This window comes from Gobio gobio, assembly GCF_949357685.1.
Source record: "Gobio gobio genome assembly, chromosome: 19".
Classification (NCBI taxonomy): Eukaryota; Metazoa; Chordata; class Actinopteri; order Cypriniformes; family Gobionidae; genus Gobio; species Gobio gobio.
The window spans coordinates 5,842,178-5,855,521 of NC_137112.1; the positions used below are offsets into that span (position 1 = coordinate 5,842,178).

Sequence of the window (13,344 nt, forward strand, 5' to 3'; positions counted from 1 at the left end):
ATGTATAAAATATGTATTTATTTCTATTATTTTAAATCATTGCATTTTTTATACTTATATGTATTTTACTTATTTTTTATCAAACTATTTTAATCAAATGTATTAATTTATCAAATTTCTTTTTATATTAATCCGCTTTTTTATTTTAATCAATTTATTTTAGTTTAATATTACTTTTATTTATTTTTTCAATTTTTACACTGCTTTCCTTATTTTTAATAATTACATTTTTTTATTTAAATACATTTTTATTTACTTTAAACATATTTATATCTATGTAGTTGTTTATTTTTTTATTTAAATCAAATTGTATTTTAATCAATTAATTTTAATATAATGTTAATGTGTTTTTTATTTATTTAAATACTTAAAAAAATGTATTAAATTAAACGGTATTCAATCCTAAAGCTATATGTTCTCATGGATAAAGAGCCAATTAATACTGTGAAAAATGTATATTATTAATGTGTAAAATATGTATTTATTTCTACTATTTTACATCATTGCATTTTTTTTATACTCACTGTAGTGCTGTACTGTTAGATGGATTTTATTTATTTATCAAATTATTTTAATTGAATGTGTTAATTTATTATGTATTTAAATAATGTTTATTTATTTATTTTTACATAGATTTTCTCTAAAACAAGATTTAATCAATTTTATTTATTTAAAAATATTTATGTAGTTATTTATTTTTTATTTAAATAATTTTTATTTTAATTAAATGTATTTATTTAAATCACATTTATTTTAAATATTTATTTTATTTTATTCTTATTTAGTTAGTTAGTTAAATTAGTTAAGTTTTTGATTTATTTTTACACTGCTTTTCTCGAAACTTTTTCACGGACCCCTTCGCACTCCCTTTGGCTCCTGCCTGGAACCCAGTTCTGCTTTGGTGGATGGTCCACACACTCTCAGCCTGTCTGCAACATTAATGAAGGTGACAGTGTGATATCTTCATGATCAAGCTCCTCTGAGGGAATAAGAATCACATCACACGTCCCGACACTAGATGGCGACATTCAATATGTTTGCACTGATTCAGATTCCATGTGTGAATATAACACTGCAATACTGCCTACTATTATACAAAACTGAAGTTGTAGGCGTAGTCAAATATTTCACACTTAGTACATGAACGTTTTGGTTTAATTCAATGTCAGGTGACCAGAGAAAGTCTTGTGAGTAAAAATGTTGTTTAAATCCCAATCCAACACGCATACTCCAAATAGACAATTAAAAATCATAGTTTAGCCTATATTGTGTGGCATACACTTTTCCATGTATACGGATCATCTGCAAACAGTCACATATATTATTTACTGCACAAACAGTAGGACTAGGGGAGAGTGGGGTAAGATGAGCCAGTGGGTAAATTGACCCACCCTCTTTATCTTGGCAACTGTTATTGTCGTGTGACAAAAGCACTCATCATTTCTGCCAGACTGTGAAAAGGAGAAGCACATGGGAGGAGTGGACGGCACACATTCACTTTAAAAACTGTCTTTGGCTTCTCAAAGTAAAATGTGAGCAGAACAGATGTAATGGCTGTCGCATCAAAGCATTTAGCAATGCATAAAACCATGCAAATCACTCAATATTAGCCGGAATTGGTAAGCCAGCTAGTTTAATCCAAAATGGCAGCTATGGGGCAAAGTGAGCCAAATGCTGTGGGGTAAATTGAGCCAGCGTTTTAACTTACCCCACCATAAGGCACTGTAGTTCAATCTCTGAAGTATAAACTGGCATGATTTTAATGTAATGTTACACAACTGCTTAGTTTCACTGACATTCATTCATTCTAATTCAGTTTTTATTTGATTTACTTTTACTCAACAAACTCGGTTTAGGCTGTTTTTGGGAAGGTTACAACTTTGGTGTTCAACACATTGTTTTAGAAATGCAAACAAATAAAGATATTGACATTTCAAACTTCATTTGGTTGGTTTAATGTTGTTTAAAATAGCTTTAAGAAAATAAATATTACTATTTGTAAATGGAAATTTGATTATTGAAGGTGTTTTTAAAAGAGGGGTCACATTATTCAGATTCAATCAGATGGTCCATTTATACACCCAGATGGTGCAACTTACCCCTAACCTGGGGTAAATTGAGCCGCAGGAACACTTTTTTTAATAAGATGCCATATTTTTAGAACATTTTGTCAGAAATGTATTCAGATCATTTTAAAATGATAGCAAACATCCTAAAATTACTTGAGATACTTTCATTGTATTTCTGCCTTATTTTATTTTAACTTGAGGACCACATGAGAAAAAAATGGCTCATCTTACCCCACTCTCCCCTATATGTGGATAGCCAATTCCAAATATTCAATGGATATGTTATTATTATTAGCATGTGCAGAATACATTTTATGTTGCTTAAAAAAACTCACTATGCATTATTATTGAACTTTTGGAAGTCCAATCAAATCAAATAAGAAAGATTAAATAGTTCAAAAATGAAAGCAGCTGCAAACTGTCGCGGAAAGAGAGACTAAATAAAACAAGAGATTCCTTTTCTAACAAACGTGGAAATTCATTTCACTTCTCATAAAGTAATCATAGATTATATCTCTCAGTATGAGAGTATGCCAGCCAGAGATCAAACACACACACACACACACACACATGCTGCTTTAACACACACACACATTCACACTGGTTTTGGGTTAAGAAGAATCAAATGCTGAGGTGACGCAATTGTGTTCTAGTTGATTCTAGGCCAGGACGGGCTTGACACCAATCTGACAAAACATATTTCATCACTTCATATCTCACCTTATGTGTTCCTGTCCTAATCTGCCCACAATCCTCTTATATTGCGCTGTTTTATTCGTCTTTTTGGAAGGTGGTTTGTCTCGGCCTATAAGCGCCTTTAAAAACGTCTCGGCTGGATCTTGTATCGTGTCTGCAGCAAACAAAGAAGCAACAGATTTGTGTTTATTTTTTGGGGGGTTAAGAACGCATCTGCTAAACACAGGATATAACAGTTTTGAAAGCACTTAGCATCAAGACTTCTTAAAGGGATAGTTTGCCTCACCCTCAGGTCATCCTAGGTGTATAAACGAATAAAATCAGAGTTATGTTAAAAAATATCCTAGCTCTTCCAAGCTTTATAATGGCAGTGAATGGTTGTGTAGTTTTTGAAGTCCATAAAAGTGCATCTATCCATGATAAAAGTGCATCTATCCATCATAAAAGTGCATCTATTCATCATAAAGGTGCATCTATCCATCATAAAGTGTATCTATCTATCATATAAGTGCATCTATCCATCATAAAGTGTATCTATCTATCATATAAGTGCATCTATCCATCATAAAGTGTATCTATCTATCATATAAGTGCATCTATCCATCATAAAAGTGCATCTATCCATCATAAAAGTGCATCTATCCATCATAAAAGTGCATCTATCCATCATAAAAGTGCATCCATCCATCATAAAAGTGCATCTATCCATCATAAAAGTGCATCTATCCATCATAAGTGCATCTATCCATCATAAAAGTGCATCTATCCATCATAAAAGTGCATCTATCCATCATAAAAGTGCATCCATCCATCATAAGTGCATCTATCCATCATAAAAGTGCATCCATCCATCATAAGTGCATCTATCCATCATAAGTGCATCTATCCATCATAAGTGCATCTATCCATCATAAGTGCATCTATCCATCATAAAAGTGCATCTATCCATCATAACAGTGCATCTATCCATCATAAGTGCATCTATCCATCATAAAAGTGCATCCATCCATCATAAGTGCATCTATCCATCATAAAAGTGCATCCATCCATCATAAGTGCATCTATCCATCATAAGTGCATCTATCCATCATAAAAGTGCATCTATCCATCATAAGTGCATCTATCCATCATAAAAGTGCATCTATCCATCATAAAAGTGCATCTATCCATCATAAGTGCATCTATCCATCATAAGTGCATCTATCATCATAAGTGCATCTATCCATCATAAGTGCATCTATCCATCATAAGTGCATCTATCCATCATAAGTGCATCTATCCATCATAAGTGCATCTATCCATCATAAAATTGCATCTATCCATCATAAGTGCATCTATCCATCATAAGTGCATCTATCCATCATAAAAGTGCATCTATCCATCATAAAAGTGCATCTATCCATCATAAAAGTGCATCTATCCATCATAAAAGTGCATCTATCCATCATAAAAGTGCATCTATCCATCATAAGTGCATCTATCCATCATAAGTGCATCTATCCATCATAAAAGTGCATCTATCCATCATAAGTGCATCTATCCATCATAAAAGTGCATCTATCCATCATAAAAGTGCATCTATCCATCATAAGTGCATCTATCCATCATAAAAGTGTATCTATCCATCATAAGTGCATCTATCCACCCCCGTTGATCCACTTCCCTCATAAACTGATAACTCTCCTACCTCACATCTTCCTTCACTTTGTTATTTGCACTACCGACTGTTTATCACAGTAACAACTGTTTACATATGCATCTTGCACTGCCATATCTTAACTGGATTATGCTCATTTGCACTGCCGACTGTATTTATAGTACCAATGTTTACATTTGCATTTTGCACCGTACTTCTAACTGTAATATGCAACCACTTTCCACTGCACTTTTACACTTTTCTCCGGATAGCTCTGTCCATAATTTATTGCACTACCCTAATCCACTGCTATTCCTCATATTAGCCTAGCATATTATTGTATACCTCTATCTGTAAAATTCTGTTTATAGTAATAGCCATCTGTATATTGTATTCATAGTACATATTCACCTGTAAATTCTGTTTATAGTAATAGCCATCTGTATATTTATTCACTGTACATATTCACCTGTAAATTCAGTTCTGTTTATAGTAATAACGTCTCTCTATTTATACATATTTATATATATTCAGTACATATCCATGTCCTGCACTTACGCATCCGTTGTATATCCTGCACTTGCTGCTATTGCACTTCTGGTTAGACCTAAACTGCATTTCGTTGCCTTGTACTTGTACTTGTGTAATGACAATAAAGTTGAATCTAATCTAATCTAATCTATAATAAAGGTGCATCTATCCATCATAAAGTGTATCTATCTATCATATAAGTGCATCTATCCATCATAAAGTGTATCTATCTATCATATAAGTGCATCTATCCATCATAAAAGTGCATCTATCCATCATAAAAGTGCATCTATCATCATAAAAGTGCATCTATCCATCATAAAGTGTATCTATCCATCATATAAGTGCATCTATCCATCATAAAAGTGCATCTATCCATCATAAAAGTGCATCTATCATCATAAAAGTGCATCTATCATCATAAAAGTGCATCTATCCATCTATCCATCACAAAAGTGCATCTATCCATCATAAATCATAAAAGTGCATCTATCCATCATAAAAGTGCATCTATCCATCATAAAAGTGCATCTATCCATCATAAAAGTGCATCTATCCATCATAAAAGTGCATCTAAAGTGCATCTATCCATCACAAAAGTGCATCTATCCATCATAAAAGTGCATCTATCCATCATAAAAGTGCATCTATCCATCACAAAAGTGCATCTAAAGTGCATCTATCCATCATAAAAGTGCATCTATCCATGATAAAAGTGCATCTATCCATCACAAAAGTGCATCTAAAGTGCATCTATCCATCATAAAAGTGCATCTATCCATGATAAAAGTGCATCTATCCATCACAAAAGTGCATCTATCCATCACAAAAGTGCATCTATCCATCATAAAAGTGCATCTATCCATCATAAAAGTGCATCTATCCATCACAAAAGTGCATCTATTCATCATAAAAGTGCATCTATCCATCACAAAAGTGCATCTATCCATCATAAAAGTGCATCTATTCATCATAAAAGTGCATCTATCCATCACAAAAGTGCATCTATCCATCATAAAAGTGCATCTATCCATCATAAAAGTGCATCTATCCATCATAAAAGTGCATCTATTCATCATAAAAGTGCATCTATCCATCATAAAAGTGCATCTATTCATCATAAAAGTGCCTCTATTCATCATAAAAGTGCATCTATTCATCATAAAAGTGCATCTATCCATCACAAAAGTGCATCTATCCATCACAAAAGTGCATCTATTCATCATAAAAGTGCACCCATCCATCATAAAAGTGCATCTATCCATCACAAAAGTGCATCTATCCATCATAAAAGTGCATCTATCCATCATAAAAGTGCATCTATCCATCATAAAAGTGCATCTATTCATCATAAAAGTGCATCTATCCATCATAAAAGTGCATCTATTCATCATAAAAGTGCCTCTATTCATCATAAAAGTGCATCTATTCATCATAAAAGTGCATCTATCCATCACAAAAGTGCATCTATCCATCATAAAACTGCATCTATTCATCATAAAAGTGCATCTATCCATGATAAAAGTGCATCTATCCATCATAAAAGTGCATCTATCCATCATATAACTGCTCCACACGGCTCCAGGGGTTAATAAAGGCCTTCTGAAGTGAAGGTTTATGATTGATAGATGCACTTTTATGGACTTAAAAAACGACACAACCATTCACTGCCATTATAAAGCTTGGAAGAGCAAGGACTTTTTTAATATAACTTTGATTGTTTTCGTCTGAAAGAAGAATGTCATACACACCTAGGATGACTTGAGGGTGAGTAAATCAGGGATAATTTTCATTTTTGGGTGAACTATCCCTTTAAGGTTTATCTATATATAAATGATATTGATTGTATTAATGAACCGTGTTGGTGCATTGGTGTGAATCACTTCAGCTGAGCTGCATTTGAATCCCAGGCTATATTTAAAACCACTCAGAGGTCGATAAACCTGCCCTCATTCAGTTCATCAGTCACAACTATAGCCACTGTTTAACACAAGCTGCAGACGTTCACTAGTGAACACGGCCGGGTCACGACTGTTTTAATGCCAGTTTGGCCTAATTCAATTAAATTTGGTGCTGGGGAAAAATTTATCATGGTTAATCGCATCCAAAATAAAAGTTTGTGTTTACATAATATATGTGTGTGTACTGTGTAATGATGTAGATATAAATAATACACACACATGCATGTATACATTTAAGAAATATTTGCATGTATATACTGTATTTATAATTTATCTTTATCTAAATTTGTTAAAGAAATAAAAAAAAATTCTTAAAAATATACATGCATGTGTATTTATATACAGTACACACATATATATTATGTAAACACAAACTTTTATTTTGGATGCAATGAATTATTTCGCATTTTAATCCAATTGTATGTAGAATTACTGTATATTACAAAATGATATTGATAAGATTAGCAGCTGTTAATTAAATAGGAAAGAGACTAAATAAAATAAAAATATATCAAATAAATTAAAATGCAATTCAATACAAAGAGTCTTTTCCTTTGACTGGTTTCCAAAAAGCTTGCTAATGACTTTACACTGCATTCTTAATCTAGAGAGATATTATCTAAAAAATGAATTATTATTTTGCATTTCTAATCCAATTTTATGTAAAAGTGTTTGGAATGGATAGAACAAAAATGGTTAAAAATAAATGAATAAAGCAGCTGTAAACTGTATAAATAGGAAAGACAGATTAAAATAAAATAAAATAAAATAAATAAAATATAATTTTGGAGCTTTTCACTGATTTCTTAAATGCTTGCTAATCTCTTTACGTTGCATGTTTAACAAGTTACCTCAGAAGTAAATATGATTATTTAGCATTTTTAAACAAAGTTAATAAAATAAGATTAAATAAATAGTTTTTAAAATAAAATAATCTAAAAAATAAATGATTATTTTGAATTTTTAATCGAATTTTTTATTTAAAAATGTTTGATGAAATAAAATAAGACACTAAATAGTTAAAAAATCAATAAAGCAGCTGTAAACTGCAATGGGAGATCAAACTAAAATAAAATATAACATTTTAGCCTTTCCTTTCACTGATTTCTTAACTTACTAATATATTGATGTTGCATGTTTAGTGAGTTATTATCTCAGAAGTAAATATGATTATTTTGAATTTGAATCAAATTTTATGTAAAAAAAAAAAGTTGATAAAATAAAATAAGAGATTAAATAGTCATTTTATTTTTTTTAAAAGCTATAAAAGACAGACTAAACTAAACAAAAATAAGGTACAATAAAATAAAACAAATGTATATTTATAATAATAAATACAATTTTGGAGTCTTTTCCTTTCACTGATTTCTTGCTAATCTCTTTACGTTGCATGTTTAGTGAGTTATATCAGAAATAAATGATTATTGTGCATTTTAATCAAAATGCTTTGATAAAATAAGAAATACATTAAAGCTGCACTATGTAACTTCTCCGTCCACTAGAGGTCGCCTATTCAAAACAAAGGCCACGTTTGAGTGAAGAATCCTGGGACATGTGGTCTTCAGCTCACAGCCGGTGGGAAAGAATCGGGATAGGACTCAGAAATCATGTGGATGTGATTATTAACGTAACTAGTGAAGCAGAGCAGGAGCGAGTGTTGTGGAGCTGAGGAACCGCTGGAGCGATTGTTAATAAGATGAACGCAACACACACCTCGCGAGCAGCGGGACTTTTATTATGACACGTCCCGTTTTATTGGTTAAAATGGCAATTTCTCACGATTTACAAATAGTTGGAAACATTTGGGATATTGTAAGTACTCAACTGTAAAAAATATATAACACTGGCCTAGAGGTTTTGGGATATTTTACTGCAAAAATGTTACATAGTGCACCTTTAAATAGTTACAATTAAAGACAAAAAATGTTGTCACTTTTCACTGATGTCTAAACAGCTTGCTCACCGTCTCTTGCACAGCCAAAGCTGTAAACATAGTAAAACCAATCTCATCTCTCTCTGAAACTGCAGATCTGGGAGCCCGGGAAAGCATCAGTCGCAGGTGCAGCCAAAGCCTTCTGTTATATTAACACCACCTGCAGAGAGTGAGATCGAGCAAACACAACACAACACAACACACAACCACTGCAGCAAAAACACACCCGACTGGACGAGGTTACCTCGGGTCAAGCAGCGCCATCTCTACGTCTCATAGGGTTAAGAGCCACGCCATCTGCCATACACACATCAATGCCTTAAAAAGTGCAGCTATTATTTTTCCTGGCAACTGATAAAGCTCGAGGGTGGATCTCTTATCATTATATTAAAGAGAAAAATCAAATGTGCTCGGGTTGAACATGCAGTCAGTCAGAAAATCAATGTTATTGGTGTAGAGCAGATGAAGGCACCCGAGCGGACCGTCCCCGTTTTACACCCATGTGCACTTGGATGGGTAATGTCCCAGAAACAATAACAGCTGCTCCTGAAATCATAGAGCTTAACAGATGAAATACTGCTCAGATGGGTAAAACCAGAGCTTAATGTCTCCTAAACACCTGTCTCACAGCAGTGCAAGGAGCTTACAAGACGTTTAATGGACTCGTTGCACTAACAACTCATTAGCAACGCCCTGGCAACCACAATCAACATGTGGAACTTTCACTTCAAATTTCAATTCTTTAGAAATGTAAAAGTTCCATTTGCCCAGATCTAGGGCTCTTTCAAACCCCTGACGCAAGTGTTTTTTGCTAGTTTCATTTTCTCGTCCAGCGCCACGTTGTTTAAAGGTGCTATATGACCGTTTTTGACTGCACTAAAGCATAAAAATACCATAATATATTTGCAGATATTTAGGAAACGTGCCGAGCACACAAACTCAGAGATGAGAAACAAAAAATACTGCGCTATTGACTTTAGAGCAGGTTTGTGTTGGTCAATGGCGCAGTCGTTTTCAGTTCCTCAAAATAGCAACACACCAACAATGCACCTGAACACACCTGGTCTTCAGATCTCGACATCCATCTAAAAATCTCCTCATCTTCCATTGTCAATTGCACTCGTTCCTGTTGCGTGTCCTTAACCCTCGGGGTTCTTCATTTATGGGTCACACTCAGGACGTTCGGGTCAAAAATGACCCTGAGGGCGGGATTAAGATTTAATAAAAAATTGAGTAAAATCAATGAAATATATTTTTGTTCAATAATATTTTTTTTTTTTTTTTGTGTTTTGAGATAATTTTATGATTAATAATTCATATTTATGCAATAATTATGAACCATTTTTTCCCATTGAATATAATAGAAAATGTATATATAGATATACATTTTTTAAAAATTATTATTAAAGCTGAATTTCATTTTAGAGTCAAGCCTAGCCCTCATGAAAGCAATTTTTTAAACGAGATCGTGCCATCCGGTGGACACATTGAGCATTTTTATCACGCAATAGCACATTTTTACCACTGTAATGGATTTTGTAGAAAGGCTTGTGAATTCTAGGGATTTTTGCACATATTTGCCTATTTTTTCAGGTTGTTGATTTTAATATATAATAACAGATTCTCAAAGACTATTTTTGTCAAGTTTTTGGTTTGTTTGGTTGGTTTACCCTCTGGGGTACTTCGGCTCAAAAATGACCCGAAGCGTTTTATAAATTTCTTTCAAAAATCGTAGCTTCATCGGAATGGTCCGAAACTTGGTGACTTTATTGGTACTTGGTATATGAACACCCAAAACAAATTGGGGACATGATTTGAAAAGTCTAAGTGATCGTAAAAAAAATAGTCACACTCAGGACCTTTGGGTCAAAAATGACCCCCATAGGAAATTTGTTCGCGCCAGGTGTTGACACGGTGAAAGTTGCCTGATTATTTATGACGGATGGCCGAATTGAAGTTTCAAAAAAGACAGAAGCCCTCTGATGCAGGGAAGATAAGGGATACACTGCTCTTCTTACGAAGTATTTGTGTCTTGTTTCTAGTCTAAATATCTAAAAATTCTTAAATCAAGGTGGATTTACTAGATAAGTAAAATTACAGAAGATAGTTTTCTTGAAAATAAAATCAAAATGAAGTGAGTTTTTGCTTAAAACAAGAAAAATCATCTGCCAATGGAGTGAGAAAAATAATCTTGTTTCTGTCCCAAACAGAAATAAGATTATTTTTCTCACCCCATTGGCAGATAATTTTGCTTGTTTTAAGCAAAAACTCATTTTGATTTTATTTTCAAGTAAACAAGAAAAATGTCTTATGTCATTTTACTTATCTAGTAAATGCACCTTGATTTATTTATTCCTTGATCAGAATGGTCCGAAAATTGTTGACTTTATTGGTACTTGGTATATGAACACCCAAACAAATTGGGAACATGATTTGTCTAAGTCTAAGTGGTCGTAAAAAAAATAGTCACACTCAGGACCTTCGGGTCAAAAATGACCCCCATAGGAAATGAATGGGAAATTGGCAAAAATATGAAAATACAGAGTTTTTTTGTGCATACAATCTACAAATCAGCCAGGATGCAGAAAAAAAGGACTCAACAGTGAAGGGGTGAATCTCTAAAACATCAAGAGTGAAAAACTGACACACACACACACACACACACAGACTGAGCCTGGTTTCTCCCAAGGTTTATTTTTCTCCATACGGTCACCTGATGGGGTTTTGGTTTCCTTGCCACTGTTGCCTCTGGCTTGGCGTGCTCAGTTGGGGACACTCAATTTTTCAACTAAACATCGAAATAAATCTAATTAATAAACTAAATTAACCATTTAAACTAAATTACTGATCTAATTATTGATCTAAAGCCCACACTGTCACTGTATGATAATTGAAATGAACTGATGACATCAGCGTTTTCTCCAGAATGGCTATACGGCTGAATAAAATTATGCTGCATTATTTTCCTGTTTAACTCTGTAAAGCTGCTTTGAAACAATCTACATTGTTAAAAGCGCTACATAAATAAAGTTGACTTGACTTGACTTATACACACAAAAACACACGCACACACAAATGAACGCGTCATTCCAAAAGCTAATTTTGGGAAATGTGTGAAATAAAAGCAATTATTCATCAATGTAAGAAATAAAGTGCACAGCAATGAAAGCATGAGACTGTAAGCCATCAAGGTTTCAAAATAGACACACTCACACACACAAACACACATAGGGAAATATGAGACTGGGGAAACTGTAACAGAGAAATGTGAAAATATGTGAAATAAAATCAATGAATCAAATATAACATTGGGTAAAAAAAAATGCTTTCCATTTGTTCTCTTTCTAATGCAATGTTCAGGTTTGACTGTATTATAAAGTAAAACTGGCACTTCAAATTACCATTTAAACCAACCAAACAAACAAAAAACATGACAAAAATAGTCTTGGAGAATCTGTTATTATATATTAAATGGTTATTTGATATACCTACGATTTTTTTTTTTTTTTTTTATAAAATGCTTCGGGTTATTTTTGACCCGAAGTACCCCAGAGGGTTAAACTGGCAACCTGCGTGAGCGGGTCGAGTCTGAGGAGGAGGGGGCGGGGCAAACAATATTTAGAATTTGGGTTGCAGTACCCATTTCAACCACTAGCTGTCTTTCTTACATACAGCACTTTTAAACAGCAAATGCACTCGCACAAATCTGTTCGCCCATGGGCGTCTGGTCTGAAGACCAGGTGTGTTCAGGAGCATTGTTGGTGTGTTGCTATTTTGAGGAACTGAAAACGACTGCGCCATTGACCAACACAAACCTGTGGCCCTATTTTACCGATCTGAGCACATGGTCTGAAGCGCACGACGCAGGTGCTTAGGGCGCCGCGTATCCCAATACACTTTTGCTAGTTTAACGATGGAAAAAAACGGTCGGCGCCAGGCGCATGGTCCAAAAGGGTTGTACTTAGTCTCTTAAGGAGTCATGGGTGTGTTTTGGGCGTAACATGCAATAAACCAGTCTTGTCTTTCGAGTCTCCTCTCCCTTTCCCTTTAAAAGCCAGTTGCGTTTGCATCATGGCAGATTCGCTAATTACATGTGAGTGGAAAGACTGAACACTTCTCCAGAGAGGAATCCTTTTATTTTTAATATTTGGCATGTGTGTGTGCTGCTGCGCATCCCTGTGTGTGTAATATCAGAGTGTATGTGCGTTATGCACCCGCCATAGGCACATATTACTAACACACCCTTTAAATAACACAAAAATACTGCGCTATTGACTTTAGAGCAGGTTTGTGTTGGTCAATGGCGCAGTCGTTTTCAGTTCCTCAAAATAGCAACACACCAACAATGCACCTGAACACACCTGGTTTTCAGACCAGACACCCATGGGCGAACAGATGCGCCAGTGGATTAGATATTTAAACAACGTGGAGCTGGACGTGAAATGAAACTTGCAAAAAACACTTGAATCACACCTGGCGTCGAATGCGTCGAGTGTATGATAGGGCCCCTGGTTTTTT

At 34.1% G+C, this 13,344-nt stretch overlaps 1 protein-coding gene across 1 annotated transcript in view; it reads left to right on the plus strand.

The window, feature by feature from the left end:
• traf3ip2b (TRAF3 interacting protein 2b) overlaps nucleotides 1–13,344 on the plus strand; it is a 1,379,907-nt gene that overhangs the window by 1,100,622 nt on the left and 265,941 nt on the right. The window lies entirely within an intron of this gene.